The sequence below is a fragment of the Rattus norvegicus genome, chromosome 12 (genome assembly GCF_036323735.1).
Source record: "Rattus norvegicus strain BN/NHsdMcwi chromosome 12, GRCr8, whole genome shotgun sequence".
Taxonomy (NCBI): domain Eukaryota; kingdom Metazoa; phylum Chordata; class Mammalia; order Rodentia; family Muridae; genus Rattus; species Rattus norvegicus.
In genome coordinates, this window is record NC_086030.1 from 17,780,643 (window position 1) to 17,798,101 (window position 17,459).

Genomic DNA, 17,459 nt, shown 5'->3' on the forward strand with positions numbered 1-17,459 from the left:
TTTTTAGTTCTTTCGAAATTTACATGTGGGTTGTTCCTCACGTGAAGTTTATGCCCTGGTTGTGGGAGTACATGATGAGTTCTCTCTCTCTCCCTCCCTCCCTCCCTCCCTCTCCCTCCCCGCCCCTTCTCTCTCTCTTTCCGTATATGAGTTACTTACCATATTAAGTATACTAAAACACACACACATATATACAAACTTAAATTTCTATATAGTTAATACACATATATTTGCTCTTGAAAAGCAAGGCAACTAGAAACTCCAGGAAAACCAAACATCTATATAAAATAGAAGCTTGAGCTTTAAATACTGTATAGGCATGAAGCAGTCATCTCTGCTTAGCAAAGGCAGTATGAATACTATATATATATATATGTATATATGTATATATGTATATATATATATCAACTTTCACTAATAATTACACAATCAGTAATCAGTAGTCAGACTGACGAGAAAGATGCAACCATAACCATGGGACAGGGTGTGAATGTCATTTGTCTCAATGGTGGACATGGAGAACAAGTTGGGAGAGCAAGAGGTGGCTTCCTTTCCCATAATGCAATAGGGAAGAGTCAAGCTTTGTTCCCAGTAGGCCATGAAATAAAGGTATGTGAGCATGCATACAACACACACACACACATACACACTCACACACACACTTTCACACATACACACACATACACACTCACTCACACACATACACACACATACAAACACACCCACACACACTCTCTCACACACACTCACCTACACATACACTGACACACACTCTCACACACACACACTCACACATACAAACACACTCACATACATATATACACACACTCTCACACACACACTCACACACACACTCACATACTCACATACACATACACACACACTCTCTCACATATATACACACACACTCACATACACACGTACACACATACATACATACACACACTCTCACACACACTTACATACATACACACTCACACACACATACACACACTCTCACACACATAAAGACACACACATATACACACATATACACTCACTCACACACACAGACACTCACTTACACACACATACACACACACACACACACACCATTTTTGTAACTTTAAAATACAGCTTTTCCTTCTCTCTATGTTTATCTTTAGGGTTACATATAGAGAGTTAAAATAAGCTTTACAAAGTGAATGTATTTGATTTCTCTCTTTTCTCTTTGTGGTATGGGGGCTTGAACCTAGGCCTACTGCATTCTAGGCAAGGGCTCTGCAGTTTAGCTACACTCTCAGTCCCTCTAGTCAAGATTCAAGTCAAGCACGCTACCACGGAGTTACACTCTCAATCTTCTTTCCGCTTTTTACTTTGAGAAAAGGTCACACTGAGTTGCCCATTCTGGCCTTGTATTCTCTCATAGTTCATAAGCTGCCTGCCTTTACCTCCCAAGTGGTCAAGACTCCAAGTCTTAGTTAAGCGTCTTTACCTCTGTGAGCACAAAGATGTCTGAGACATAAGATACACTTAGGCAGTTGCCCTTTCATCTCCACACTTCTGTCTCCATTCCAGCTCCTCTGGGATGGCCTCGCAGAACTGCGACCCAGCTACACCCAGCATTGCTGCCATTCGAGAAGGAGTAGAGCCCTGCAGGGGCGCCACCCGGTGCCCTGTAGGCAAGAGGCTACAGCAGGAGCTGATGACCCTCACGATGTCTGGTGACAAAGGAATTTCCACCTTCCCTGAATCAGACATCCTGTTCAAATGGGGAGGGATCATCCACGGAGCGGCCGGCACCGTTATATGAAGACCTGAGGTATAAACTCTCCATAGAGTTCCACAGTGGCTACTCTTACAACGCACTCACAGTGAAGTCCCTCACACCCTACTACCACCCCAACGTGGACACCCAGGGCAACATCTGCCTGGACATCCTCAAGGATAAGTGGTCTGCACTGTATGATGTCAGGACCATCTTGCTCTCCAACCAGAGCCTGCTAGGAGAACCCAACATCGAGAGCCTTTGAACACACATGCTGCAGAGCTCTGGAAAACCCCCCCAGCATTTAAGAAGTACCTGCAAGAAACCTATTCAAAGCAGGTCTCCAGCCAAGAGCCCTGACGCCAGCTCTCCAGCTTTCTCTTGTGTTGTCTCTTTTATTAGATCGTCTGTCCTTTCTCCATGGTTTCTGAGCCATGCTGTTGATTTTTGTTTTATTTGTTTTTTTTTAAATTAAGTCTGCTTGAACCCTTACAATGTATATTATATAAATACACATTGATTGTTTTTTGTATAAAAAATAAGATACACTTAACAAATCTTCAGTGGTGCACTAATTTGTTATAAACCAATGGTTCCCTTTGAGGGTTGGATATCAGATGTCCTACATATCAGATATTTACATTACAATTCATAACTAGCAAAATTGCAGTTATGAAGATCAGTGAAATAATTTTATGGGGTTGTATATTAAAGGGTCTCAACATTAGGAAAGTTGAGAACTACTGCTATAAATATTCTGCCTTGGGGGCCAGCAAGATGGCTGAGCAGGTAAAGGAGCTTGCTCTACAAGCACAGTGACTGGAGTTCAATCTTTGGATCCCATGTAAAAGTGGAAGGAGAGCATCAAGTCCACAAAGTTGTTCCCTGACCTCTGCACATGGGCCATGGTACCACATATGCCCACATGCATCTCATGAACTCTCATATGCACACACTCACATGCAAACACACACGTGCATGCACACAAACACTTGCACAAGCACAGCACGAACACACACTTGCCATGTGCACACGCACACACACACTCACACACAGACACATTCGCACAAGCACAGCACAAACACGTTCTTGCACATGCACATTGTTTCTCTCTCTCTCTCTGTCTGTTTCTCTCTCTCTCTCTCTCTCTCACACACACACACACACACACACACACACACACACACACACACATGCCACAACTTTAAAAACCATTAAAAGTTCAGCAAGAAACTGACACTTCTACTCTGCTACCCTCAGTGTTCTACATAACAAACCTTTTTTAAAACCCACACACTGATGTAGGAAGGATATTTCCCAGAAGAATAAAAACAAGCAGGGAAGAGAAAAGGAGTTCTGTGTCAGTAAGTTCCCTCTGATGAATAGAATATTTTCCTGAGTGATTTACAAATGTCAGGTATGTTCAGTTACAACCAAGGGGGACAGCATCGCCCCCTGTAGAGGTTAGAAAAGTGAGGTACAGAGGTGCAATGGCTTCAAGTGCTTGAGAAAAAAGTGTAGGAGACAACCTCAGAACTGCCGGCTTTTACATGTATGGGTCTGTTTGTGAGTGTGTTTGTGCATCTGTGTGTGTGTGTGTGTGTGCATCTGTGTGTGTATGTTTGTGTGTGTTTGTGTATGTGTGTGTGTTTGTGTATGTGTGTGTTTATGTATGTGTGTGTTTGTGTGTGTATGTTTGTGTGTGTTTGTGTATGTGTGTGTTTATGTATGCGTGTGTTTGTGTGTGTATGTTTGTGTGTGTGTGTGTGTGTGTGTGTGGATGTGTATATGTATGTACACCCATGGAAACCAGATAATAATCTTTGATGTTGTTCCTCAGGTGTCATCCACCTCCCGCTGCCACTGCCCCCCAACATTTCTTTATGTGAGTGTGCGCATGCATGTGTGCAGGGGTGTGGGGGGGGTCAGAAGACAACTTGCCAGAGTCAGTTGTTTTCCACTGTCCTGAGAATGAGGTTGGTAGGCTTGGAGGCAAGCCCCTAACCACTGAGCCATCTTGCTGGCCCCACTTTCTTTCTGAGACAAGTCTAGCTGGCTTAGACCTTTCTGAGTTCATTGGCTGACTGGTGAGCACCAGCAATGCACCTGTCTCCACTTCTCCTGGACTGGGGTTACCACTGTGTTCTCCTCTGGCTGTTTCCCCCTTTCCCTGTCCCTTTAACATGGGTTTGGGGAATCAGACTCAGGTCTTTATGCTTTCAAGACAAGCACTTACAGACTGAGTCATCTCCTCAGCCCTACACTTTCTTTTACACAAAGCTGTTTCCTAGTGAAAGCCTGGCTTGTCTCAGTTAGCCAAAAGGAAATGAAGTCAACGACTGCTTTCCTAAACCAGGTCCTTAATGGAAGCTATCACGGCTTTCCCTGTTGGACCTGCCTACCCTGGGGTGGTAGTTTGAATGTAATTGGCCCCCGTAGGCCCACAGGGAGTGGGACTATTAAAAAGTGTCACCTTGTTGGAGTAGGTGTAGCCCTCCTGCTGAAGAAAATGTGTCATTGTGGGGATGGGCATTGGGGTCTCCTATGCTCAAGCTATGCCCAGTGTGGCACACAATCTCCTGCTGGCGGCAGATCAAGATGTAGAACTCTCAGCTCTTCCAGCACCCATGTCCGCCTGGATGCTGCCAAGCTCCCCACCATGACAATAGTGTACCAAACCTCTGAAACCACAAGCCAGCCCCAATTAAATGCTTTCCATATAAGAGTTGCTGTAGTCATGGTGTGTCTTCACAGCAATAAAGCCCTAACTAATGCAGCTCGTATGGGTGTCTGAGAGTGAAGACTGTATCAATACAGGCTCTGCAGAAGGTCACGGAAGCCTGCAGCCACACAGAGTAGGCAGCTTCAGAGGGAGAGAGGTGAAGCCTTGAGATGAAGCTGCTATGTACTCAGAAATAAACCTTTGCAGCAGGGGAATGACCCTAATCCCAGCCATCATTCCCCACGTGAACCTTTTATGCTTGAGGAAGCTAAAGGAGGAGAGGTTACTCAGGTTACATTTAATTAGAAAGGATGTTTAAAGAATAGCCAGGGCTGGGGAAATGGCCCAGTTGGTAAAATGCTTGCCTTGCAATCAAGAGGCCCCAAGTGTGATCTCCAGAACATGATAAAAAACAGAGTGTGGGGTGGGCACTTTAATCTCAGTGCTGGGGCCAGGAAGATGCTAGACGCCTGGGGTTCACTGGCCAGCCAATCCAGCATACTTGATGAATTCCAGGCCAGGGAGGGACTCTGCCTCAAAAAAATCACAGTGGAGAGCACCTCGGAAACAACAACTAATGGTCTCCCCTGGCCCCTCTACACATATGTTCATATACATATGTATACATATGTGCATGTGCACACACATGAACATATACCTGTTCGTGCATGTACATGAACACACACACATACACACTAACATAAGACTCTTATTCTCTCTCTCTCTTTCTCTCTCTCTCTCTCTCTCTCTCTCTCTCTCTCTCTCTCTCTCACACACACACACACACACGGAGGGAGGAGGGGAGGAAAAGAGGAGAGAGAGAGAGAGAGAGAGAGGAGGGAGGGAGAGAGAGAGAGCCCAATCCTATCTGCCAAGCTGCTAGGTTGCTGCCGAGACAGTATGACAAATGAAGGTTCCCACATTTCCTTGCAACTCAGGCACAGAGCTGCAGCATGTGGCCAGTGACACGTCTGGGCCTTAGGAACACAGGAGTGCTGATGTTTGGAACCTTGGAGGATGAAAGAGACCAGCCATGTTGATGATAGGCAAGGTACATACCAGACGGGGAGGTCAGCAGACAAGAGACCTCCCCGCTGGACACTGCTGGGTGGCACAGTGAGTGACTGTTGAGCCTGGAGCCCCGAGTAGAAAGAAGGGAGAGTTAGATGCCTAAAGGGATGTGCTCAGTTCTGGCCTTGTAGGTGCCGTGAGAGCTCTGAGCTTTATTCTAAAGGAGGAGCTGAGGCTACTGGAAGTTTTAGGGGAAAGTGCTGGGATATGACTTTGTTTTAGTCCCCAAACCCTGGCAACTATGAGGAAATTAAGTCTAATGGTAAAGGCAATCCAGTGAGACCAGCCAGGGGCATAGGGGCCAGGAAGCCTGGGTGATAGGGGCATCTGGTTTTTAGCTATTTTCAAAGGCAGAGTCCCAGCCTTTGCTGATGGCCTGGCCATGGTTACAGAAAAGCACCATTTCTGAATAGAAATACCTGGAAGAGGAGGCAGTCAAGGCCAAGTCAATGGCCGGGGTTCCACTGCTTTACATGTGAGATGCCAGTTTACCACAGAGCCAGCCTCTTGTGATGCCACTCACCTGTCCTCTTCCCTTGCCCACTACCACCACAGTTTTAGGAATCTGTCACTGAAGATCGACTGGGCTTCCATTTTAGCCCTGGGTAGTCTGGGGAGGATACTCCTTGGCTTGAAACCCAGCATTCTAAGAACGCTGTGGCCTGTCAGCTTTGGGGGCATCCAGTGAGTCCATGATGTGCTTACCCTTGACCATTAACGCAACCTGTGCCAACTAGAGCGTGCGGCCAGGTGACACTGGGGGAACCTGGTTTTGGGAACAGACCCCCTACTCCACACAACCCCACTGGAAGCTCTGACTACCACCCTCTGTCTCAGCGGATTCAGACCAAGTTTGCTCTATGGAGGAGCAGGTCATGAGAAGAGGGGCTGGAGGGCTCAGTGGATAAGGCCCTGCTGCACAAGCATGAAAACCTGAGCTTGGATCCCCAGCACCCACATGAAAACCAAATGTGGTAACACATCTCTGTAACCCCACACTGTGGGGAGGGGACAGACAGATCCCTGGGGTTTAATAGCCTAGCTGAATCAGTGAGTGCTAGGTTTGGTGAAGTCATCTCAAAAACATAGTGGAAACAATAGAGGGAGACATCTGGTGTTGACCTCTGGCCTCCACATGCACCTCTCCCCACATCCTCTCCATACAAAGTTTATAGTCTAACAAACCTGGTTCCTGACTGCATGAAGGATGATCACGTGTACTGGAGCATGTATGTATGTGCACATGTGTGCACATATGCAGGAAGAGTGCGCGCTTATTACTGCTGCAGGCACTGAAGAATGTGTGAATGTACGCACGTGCTGACGTGTGCATGAAAGAAGATCACAAATTGGTGCTGCATGCACTGGAGCATGTGTATGTATGTACACATGTTTGCATATGTGCAAGAAGGATATTAACTAATTAATGCTGCATGCATATGTACATGTACATATGTGTGTAGGAAGGATACTCAGTAATGAGTACTGCACCCACTGCATGTGTGCATGTATGAAGGAAGGATGCTCACAAATTAGTGCCCCATGCACTAGAACATGTGTGTTATGTAATGCACGTGTGTTGGAAGGATGCTTAGTACGCACTGCTGCTTGCACTCTAACTTATTGTTATGTTGTGGACAGAATCCTTTTTAGGTACTCTGTGCCTAGGTCCACTGAGCCCTCCCACTAGTGGTCTATACCCCATTGTGGAGTGAGGCTTCTCAGGGCTGGCTGCCCTCTCTCCTCGAAGGCCAACTGTATGGCCACGATCACGGATTGGAGCATGCACTGGAACTCTGAACTCATGCCATTTCTTCAAAGTCCACCACAGCTCATTAAACTCACAACTGTCTTTAGGAAAAGCCCGGGCCTGAAAGAAGTAGGGTTTTACCAGAGCCTTGGAGAATAAAATCCGGTTTCAAATTCTCTAGCACTGAGGCTCCCTCCAGCTCCTGGAGGGGAGACTGTGAGTCATCCCTGAGCCATACCATGTTGTCCTCTTGCCATAATGGGGCCCATTTGTCCCCCACCCAAATAATGCTCAGTCATTTATGCCAGACACAAACCCCAATACACGTCTTTCACGTAGCACGCAACACACATTCTTCTTAAGTCTAAAGGGACCTGTTACATGAGAGGAGGCTTTGTCATCATGGCCACCCTACAGCCCCAAAGAACCTTTAGGTTTGGCTTCTCAGAACCTAAGTCTGTGGTGTTTTCAGCTCTGTTAACCTTTGTTGAAGTGCAGGGCTAACAGGGCCGGGAGTCTACCTCAAAGCTCGCCCTTCAGGCTGGAAGACAGCTAAGCAAAGGCTTGCCTTGAAAGCGTGAGGACCTGAGTTTGATCCCCAGAATCTACTTTTAATAAGTCAGGCCCATCCTTGCATGCTGTAATCCAAGCACTGGAGAGTGGAGACAAGTGAATCTTGGGGATCCCTGGCCAGCCCAGCCTGTTTGATGAGCCCCAGGACAGTGGGGGGGAGTCTCTGTCTCAGAGAAAAGATGGGCAAGGTACAACAACCAAGGTTGACTCCAGGATTCTCATATCTACACCCTGACACACGCATGCATGCATCTCTCTCTCTCTTTCTCTCTCTCTCCTATTTTTGTCTCTGTCTCTCTCTGTTTCTCTCTCTCTCTCTCCCCACACACACCACACACCCACACCCACACACACACACACACACACCACATACCACACACACACACCACACACACACATACACACACACCCACCAAACACACACACACACACACCAAACACACACACATACATATACCACACACCCATACACACACACACATATACATACACACACACCCACCAAACACACACACACCAGACATATACACACCACACACACCACACACACATACACACACCACACACCCACACACACACACACCACACACCACACACACACACCACACACACATACACACCCCCCACACACACACCCCCACACATACACACACACACACTACACACCACACCCCCCCACACCCCCCACACACATACACACACACACCAACACCACACACACCCCCACACACACCACACACACATACACACACACACCAACACCACACACACACACACCACACACACACACACACACCAACACCACACACACACACACACACACACACACACACACACACCCCTTTCTTATTCCTTAAATTGGTGGGATGATTACAGAACCCGAAGAGAAAGAAAAACTGAAACCAAACCCAATGAGAAGGGACTGGAATTTAAGTTGAATCTTCAATATCTAGTAAGAACAGTGTTTACTGATGGCATTGACCCAATAGATGGGATAACAGTTATGAATCTGCCAGATGTGCCAGTAAGATGGCTCAACTGATAAAGGTGTTCGTCACACGAGCCTGACTACCTGAGTTCCATCCCTGGAACCCATGTAAAGGTGCAAGGGGAGAGCTGATTCCACTTACCAGCACCAGGGTAGCGTGACACACATACCACCCACATCAAACACAGATAGAAATTAAAGAATGGCGTACATTAAAGCAGGGGTATTGGCCACCTGGGAAGAGTAGGAGGGACCATTGCCCACCTGGCAGCATCTCTGTCACACCACCTCACCTTACCAAGGTGTTACAATCTACCAGGTGCTTGCAGGCCTTTTGGAATACACAGACACACATGTCCCTACGCTTCATGGTTGTCAGGGGACGATGTGTCTCACCAGGTGCTTGTTAGATGAAGACATAAACAGTGTCCCAGGGTAGTACTATCACACCACTCTCAGGACAGCGTGCTGCCCGTGGCACTCATGGCTTTCCCTTTCCCCTGCACAGTGGAGATGCACACTAGGGCTGGGGCCACTGAGATCAACATCACTGAAGAGATCTGAGCAGGGCTGGCAGTTGGCTCAGTTGATAAAGTACTTTCTGCATAGCATGAGGACCTGATGTCCATCACATGAATTTATGTAAAAAGCCAGATGTGGTGATGTGTACCTGCAATCCCAGTGTTGGGGATGTAGACAGTCTGGGGCTCACTTCGAGAGCTCTGGGGATCCTAGACAGCTCTGGGCTGGTGAGAGACTGTCTCAGAACAGAGCGATGGACAGTCAGAAGAGTCTGAGCTTTACCCTGGAATGAATGGGAGCCAAGAAAGTCTTCATGCATGTGCCTGTGTGTGTTTGTGTATGTGTATGTGTGTATATGTATGTGTATGTATGTTTTGCCCGTGTGTGACACACACATGCCTCAGTGCACAGGTGGAGGTACAAGGACAACCTTGGGTGTTGGTCTTTCTCTTCTTCCTTGTCTGACACTGGGTCTTTTGCTTGCTGCTGCCTATGGCAGACTACCTGGCCCACTAACTTCCTGGCATTCTCCTGTCTCTGATTCTCATACACCATAGGACTTTTGAATCCTACCATAAGATTGCTAGAATTATAGACATGGTACTGCCTCTGGTTTTATGTGGGCTCTGGGGATCTGAACCCAAGCCTTCACCTTTGCGAGTCAAACACTTGACCTGCAGAGTTATGTCCAAGCTTCTCGTCTGTTGTTGTTGTTTTGTTTTGTGGAGATGAGGTTTCATATGCCCCAGGCTAGACATGAACTTACCATGTAGCTAAGGATGGCCTAGCCAAGCACTCTGTCCACATCCCCAGTCCTCTTGGCTCAGTGCTGGAGCTGAGCATCTAACCCACTCTCTGACAATGGAAAGGGCAACAACTGGCCAGTCTTTGGTTCTTGACCTTCCCTCAAACACAGCAGGAGGGTTGGCTGCTCTTCTGGAGGGTGAGTTAAAGTGGCTCAAGGACATTGCGTTGATGAAAACCGGGAGGATTTTCTGTGCATCCGAGGTCTCTGGAGCCACGTGCAACTTTCATGTCTGCCCTGCAGCGTGAAGTGGTCTTGTTGGGGGATTAAGTGCTTCCCTGACAGCGAAGCATCTCAGAGCAACAGGTGAGTGGCCGCTTGCTGCCTCGAGGAGCCCGGGCGCCATAACTCCAACTGTAACTCTGAGGCTCCCGGGGCTCATATTTTTTAAAAAGGCTTAGACGCGCACATATTTCTCTAGTAAAACACAGAAATTAGTTTTTGAGGGTGCAGCAGTGAGGAATGTTCATGCATCAGGCAGTCCCAGGTCACTCCCCAGCCTCCAAGAGGCAAATTTCCCAAGGCAACATGGGCGGTTTAAAGATGGGCTTTATTGTGAAAATGGAAGTCAACGGCTAGCTTCTCTCTTGACAGAAAAACCATGTTCAGAATTGGACAAACTCTTCCCATTATTGATGCCTCCTGACTCACTTTGTATGTGCAGGGGTGTGTGCATGTGTGCATGTGTGCACACATTGCTCATTCTTGGGTAGCGGCCACATGTCTTTTTTTTTTTTTTTCTTTTTACCAGAGTTCACCATTAAGCTAGGATGGCTGACCGCAGACAGAGCCCCAGGGATATTCCTATCTCCATTCTCCAGTTTCTACGCCCTAGCATTGGGATCACATGCCCTCATCCCCATGTCAGCTTGTCACATGGGTTCCGGGACAGAACTCAGGTCTCCATGCTTGTGCAGCCAGCATGTATGTCACCAAGTGAAAATGGCTCCATAGCCCCTATGTCACTTGTCAGTCCACGTCCAGCTGGCCTTGTCATAATGGTCTTTTCTGGCTATTTCTAGGCTGCGGAAGTGTGGGGTGAGGAAAAGTCTAAGGAAACGTTTCCAGGTGGTTAAAAGCTGTTTCCTTTGTCCTTCACCAGCTATACCCAGCTGCAACTCTCAAAGGCTTTGCGATAGTGCACTGAGGCATGCTGGGATGGGAAGGGTGGCTTCAGGGACAGACCCAACTCCCATAGCTCCAGCTGTTCCCTAGAGCTGAGCCAGCTCTGGTTGATTGGCTCTTTCCTTCTTGTCCACTGGTAGGAGGGAAAGAATGCAGGAAACACATCAGGGCATCCCAGTTACAATCCTGTCTTCCCCATGCTCTTCCATTTTTATTTCATCATATTCCTGGACTTGCCAATTGACAGGAGATGATAAATTTAAAAACCCAGGACAGCTTGACAAATAGCCCAGCCACTGCTTTCCTCCTTGCTCACAGCATAGTTGGGAGCTTGTAGGTTTCAAAATGAATGGATCACAGCAGAGGGTGTGTTCTCATCGGCTCTTTACTGGGCAGAGAAAAATGAAGGTGATAAAAGGCACCTCTCTGGATGGGGTATTTATTTCTTTAGTTCTGAGTGAGCACACATTGATAAACCGTAAAGCAGGAGCTTGGAGTTTGGAACTTCACAGCTGGACTCGAGAGTGAGTCAGACATAGGATCCAAGAGACAAGAGTGGAGAATCCTGGTTCTTATGCAGATGTGTAACTGAGCAAACTACTATCTAGTGGCAGAGGGACTGTGTGCTGAGGACCACATGGGGCTGTGTAGATTGAGTGACAGGGCACCTTCCTGAGCTGAGGTCACTTCCACACAGAGTTCTAAAGTCACTAAGAACTAACTAGGTGCATAACAGGTCACTGTGAGCTCCATTAAGCAGTGCCTGTAGATAATTCTGCAAAGAACGCATATCTGGGCACGGAGCCGATGCCCATCTGAGGCGATCAGCAAGGACAATGGGAACCTGCAGGCCTCATTGGTAGGGACCCATGACACATTAATGCTTCCTCGCCCTTCCCCATTCCCAGCCCCTGCTGTAGGGGCTCCATGACAAAAAGCTGACTTCAACGTCTAATGGAAAGACACAGTCAGGCTTTGTTAGCAGAAGTGGCAAGCATGCTGAGTACCTTAAGATCCACATCAGGGCTGGGGATGTGACTCAACTTCAAGAGTACCTTGCCAGTGTGCAGCAGGCCATGGGTTCCATCCCCAGCACTACAAAAGCCTATCATCAGAGCTCTTGGGAGGTGGAAGACAGAAAGATCAGAGTTCAAGGTCATCCTCAGTTACATCCTCAGTTAGTTATCCAAGCTAACCTGGTTGCATTAGGCCCTCTCTTTCTCAAGAAATGAAAAAAGAAAAGAACACTGATGTATTTAGTAAGCCGACATGGAAAGACGGACCAAATCACCATTAATATTGTACTTAGAAATAGTTATGGTGGGGCTGGAGAGATGGCTCAGTGATTAGGAACACTGAATGTTCTTCTCGAGTTCTGGAGTTCAATCCCTGGCAACCACATGGTGGCTCACAACCATCTGTAATGGGATCTGATGCCCTTTTCTGGTGTGTCTGAAGACAGCTGCAGTGTTCTCATATACATTAAATAAATAAAAAATAAATAAACCTTAAAAAAAGAAATAGCTATGGTGGTAAATATTGTATTTAACTCTGATACAAAGTGCAGAGAGGGCAGAATGATTTCAGGGTGGGAAATTTGGTATGGGAAATTATAGCTCTCTGGTTCTGGTGAAGGTTGGGGAAGTAGGAATGGACAAGCCTTTCTTGGGGAGGGGCTCAGGTCCGAGGAGAGCAGAGATGGGGCATCTGAGAGAATGCCTGGTACCCAGTGAGGCTGGGGACATTTTGAAAGAGAAGTTCTGGCTGTCAGCTGTGGGCCTCACACATTGTGAGACCAAGTGAGCTCTCTTCCCAGATCCATATTCATGTTTGTGACCTGGCCACCATCCTACTGGGTGTCAAGTGGCATCTCCAATATCTGCATCCACTGTGGCTTCTACCGTGCCAACCTGAAACCCTGTCCCCATTAAATATTGACTTCTTAGCCTCCCTCCCTCAGTCCTTGGTACACACCATTCTGCTTGCATGAGTCTGTCTATGCTAAGGATGCTATCCAATTTATGCAACATGTTGCATTGTGTCAGGATGTACTTCCTTTAAAAGCTGAATAATATTTCATCATATGCATCATACCAGTTGTTTCTTGTGGCCGTGACAAAATACTTGAAAAAAAAAAACAATAAAAGGGGGCTTATTCAAACCCATTGTTGCAGGGTACAGTTTATCTCCTGGAGGAGGAATGGCAACAAGAGGATGGTTTCATTGTATCTACATAGTATCCAGCTGCTTTCATTGTATCCACTAGGCTGCAGTCTCCAGTTCCGCTGCCCACAGTTAAGGTAGGATATACCACAGTGGTTAATCCATTGTAGAAGCCTCCCCGGGTCAAGCCCAGAGTCTTATTTCCATGGTGACTCTAAACACCATGGAGAGTTGACAATCAAGGTTACTCATGATGGCTGCATGTCACATTTTGTTTACATGCTCATGCGTCCGTGAGAACTTGGATTTCCAGTGATTTGGCCGCCGAGAATAAGGCTGCATTGAACATGTACGGTGAATGTTTTCAATTATCTGCTTTCTGTTCTTTGGGGTTCAAACCCAGATGCAGAGTTATTGAGCCACGTGGTCATCCTATGGTTTCTGTGCAGGGCTCCGATTCTGCTCCCCCCCTTTTTTAGTCCACCTCTGTTTCTGGATTTGTTACATTTCCTGCCTTTACTCATAGTCATCCTGTTGAGCATGAACGGTGGCTCTCTGTGGTTTTGGGTCACATTTCTCCAATGATAGGCGGTGGTGAGCATCTTTTTATGTGCTCATTAGTCCTACATCTTCTTTGGAGAAATGTCTGGTTCCACTCTTGTCCATTTAAAAAGCAGGTCATTTGTATTTGTTGCTATTATTGCTTTTTGAGCTCTACCCACCCACCCACCCACCCATCCATCCACTCATCCACCCATCCATCCATCCACCCATCCATCCATCCACCTATCCATCCATCCATCCACCCACCCATCCACCCACCCACCCATCCATCCATCCACCCACCCATCCACCCATCCATCCACCCACCCATCCACCCATCCATCCACCCATCCATCCACCCATCCATCCACCCACCCATCTATCCATCCATCCACCCACCCATCCATCCACCCATCCATCCACCCACCCATCCACCCATCCATCCACCCACCCATCCACCTATCCATCCACCCACTCATCCATCCATCCACCCATCTACCCACCCATCCATCCACCCACCCATCCACCCATCCATCCACCCATCTATCCATCCATCCACCCATCCATCCACCCACCCACCCATCCATCCACCCACCCACCCATCCATCCATCCACCCACTCATCCATCCATCCACCCACCCATCCACCCATCCATCCACCCATCCATCCATCCACCCACCCACTCATCCATCCATCCATCCATCCATCCATCCATCCATCCATCCATCCATCCATCTGGAGTACTAATTCCTCTCACGTACACATGCTCTCTCTTCCTCTCTTTCTGTTTTAGATAAAGTCCTGCTGTGGATGTCCAGAACTCACTGTGTAGCCCAGGCTGGCCTAGAACTTTTAGTTCTAGAAACTTGTAGTAACCTTTCTTTTCCAAATGTGGAAAATACAGGCGTGAGCAACCACATCTGGTTTACACAGTACTGGGGATGGATGCCAGGTCTTCTTGCACATTTGCAAGCACTCTGCCAACTGGGCCACATTCCCCTGCCCGTTTCTACTCCCTTGATAGTGTCCTTTGATGAATTAAAGATTGAGATTTTTATTATATTCTTTTGATGACTTTTTGGAATCAAAAAGTTTTGGAATCACGCCCAAGGAATCATTGTCACATCCAATGTCGTGGAGCTCTCCCCGCCCCATGCTTTCTTTGTAGTCTCGGGTAGTATGCTGCTTAGGTCTTTGATCTGTCCGAGCTAATTTCTTTTTTTTTTTTTTTGGTTCTTTTTTTTTTTTTTTTTTGGAGCTGGGGACCGAACCCAGGGCCTTGCGCTTCCTAGGCAAGCGCTCTACCACTGAGCTAAATCCCCAGCCCCCCAAGCTAATTTCTGTATTGATCATGACATGACTCTGTGGAAGATGATGCTATGGTATTGTCCACTATAGACTCCCAGCAAATGGCTTTAGGTAGGCATTGACAGGCGCTTGAGAAAGTCCCGGACTTGTGGGTGAAAGGGGACGGGGAGAGACTGCAGTCATCTAGACAGGCCATGGTGCCCCCTGCAGGAAGAGCAAGTGCTCACTCACACTTTCTCCCCTCAGCTAAGGGACACCAAGGTGACTGCTGAAGGGATTCTTTGAGGTTTCCTGGGGTCAGTGGCTGGCTCACTAATGCGCACGTCAGCGTCTTTCCTTTACCCACACATCCTAGGGTGGCAATGGTGCTTACATCCTTGGCGGACCCCAATACTCTGCTTCTGGGGAGAAGATAAGTCAAGAAGCTGCCCCTTCCAGATGGGCAAATCTGGATCCACACACACCTGACCCAGTCCCTGCAAATGTGAAGGTACAAGCTCTCAAAAAGCCTACATGTGCTTTTGAGCATCAGGCAAACAGCAAGTGCCTAATAGATGCTTGCTAACTTAAGCGAGTTCCGCTTTACATTCCCCAAATAGATACCAACCCCAGTACACAAGGCTTCCCCCCAAGTCAAGGCTTTTGCTTGTGTGTTGGATGGTGGCTTAGCCCTATTCCCCAGATATGCTTCTGACTGTCTGCCAGCCTCAACTCCTGGGGCAGTTCAGACTTCTCCACATAGCGTGCGATCCACACACGGCATCAGTGACTAGAAAAGTCTCTTTAATACACAAAGCAAGAACAAAGAAATTCAATCCGGAGTCCCTGGCGAAAACAGAGCATTATCTTAACAAATGTTTTGAGGACATGAGAGAAGGAAAAGGAACGGGGGTTGGGGGGGGGAGGTAAATAAGAGGGGGAGGGTCACAGCCTGTTCAGAGACAAGCCTCAACACCGCAATTACGCTCTCTCCTTAAAATACATGAAAGATCTTTAGAAAGCCAGGAGAAATTGAAGTTATTTTCCCTTGCTGCAGACCCACTGTTCAGCTCACCGGCCAGAAATTACAGCAATTGAAGCTGAAGGGAAATTCATAGTCTGGTTATAAAGAAACTTGCTTAGGAAGCCACAGAGCCGGCCATCATGCCTGGGATGGCTCCATTTTGAAGATTTTGCTGGACAAGGATAAAATAGAATGGCTCTCTATTTCATATTGCTCCCCACTGCCCAAGCCTCATACACTACACACACACACACACACACACACACACACTCTCACACACTCACACACAAAACCCTAACAGGCCAAAAGGGTCAGGATTTGGGGAGGTAAGGTTCTTGACGTTTCAGTTTGTTGGGGCAAGAGGCACCTCATGAGCCAATCAGAGTCACGCAAGTTAGAACTCTAGAGCCAAATAAAACCCCTCATTTGCATATTTAGTGATTCATAAAACGGAGACACCGACAGGCTGTAATACTCGGAGCTGAAGAAGTGTTTTACCAATTGCTATCTTTTTCTTTCTTGTGAATCCATCTTATACACAGATGCTCGCTCGAATAGGCTGGCGGACGTCTCCTTGGAGCTCTTTTAAGAGAATCGATTTATTTTTCTTTTAGATTTTTATTTAGTCTTTCTCTCTCTCTCTGTGTGTGTGTGTGTGTGTGTGTGTGTGTGTGTGTGTGTTTTGTATGTGAGTGTCCATGAGTGTGCTTTCCCATATGTGAGTATACATCTGGGGACCAGAGATCAATGTCAGGTGCTCTCCTCTATTGCTTGGCACTGTCTGTCTGTCTGTCTGTCTGTCTGTCTGTCTGTCTGTCTGTCTTGAACAGGGTCTTTCACTCAACCATTTTCACTTTTACCATTTTGGTTAGATTGGTTGGGCAGGGAGCCCCTGACTACCTTCCTCCCAGAATGCACAGGGGTTGTAGCATGTGCTGACATGTTCAGCTTTTACATGGCAGCTTGGGATTGAGCTCAGGTTCTCATGCTTGCCCAATGAGCACTTTATCCCCTGGGCCACCTCCCCAACCCCCTTCCTTTTATAACCTAAAGCCTTGTAAAAATTGTCCAGGCTGGCTTTGAACTCACTCTGTGACCCAGGCAGGCCCTGAACTTGCAAGTTTTCTGTTTCAGCCTCT

The 17,459-nt window shown here is 47.3% G+C and overlaps 1 protein-coding gene and 1 pseudogene across 4 annotated transcripts in view; one reads left to right on the forward strand and one right to left on the reverse strand.

Annotated features, from left to right (window-relative positions):
• Window positions 1-17,459, reverse strand: part of Sdk1 (sidekick cell adhesion molecule 1) — a 986,485-nt gene that overhangs the window by 289,213 nt on the left and 679,813 nt on the right. The window lies entirely within an intron of this gene.
• Window positions 1,568-2,125, forward strand: Ube2c-ps2 (ubiquitin-conjugating enzyme E2C, pseudogene 2; annotated as a pseudogene).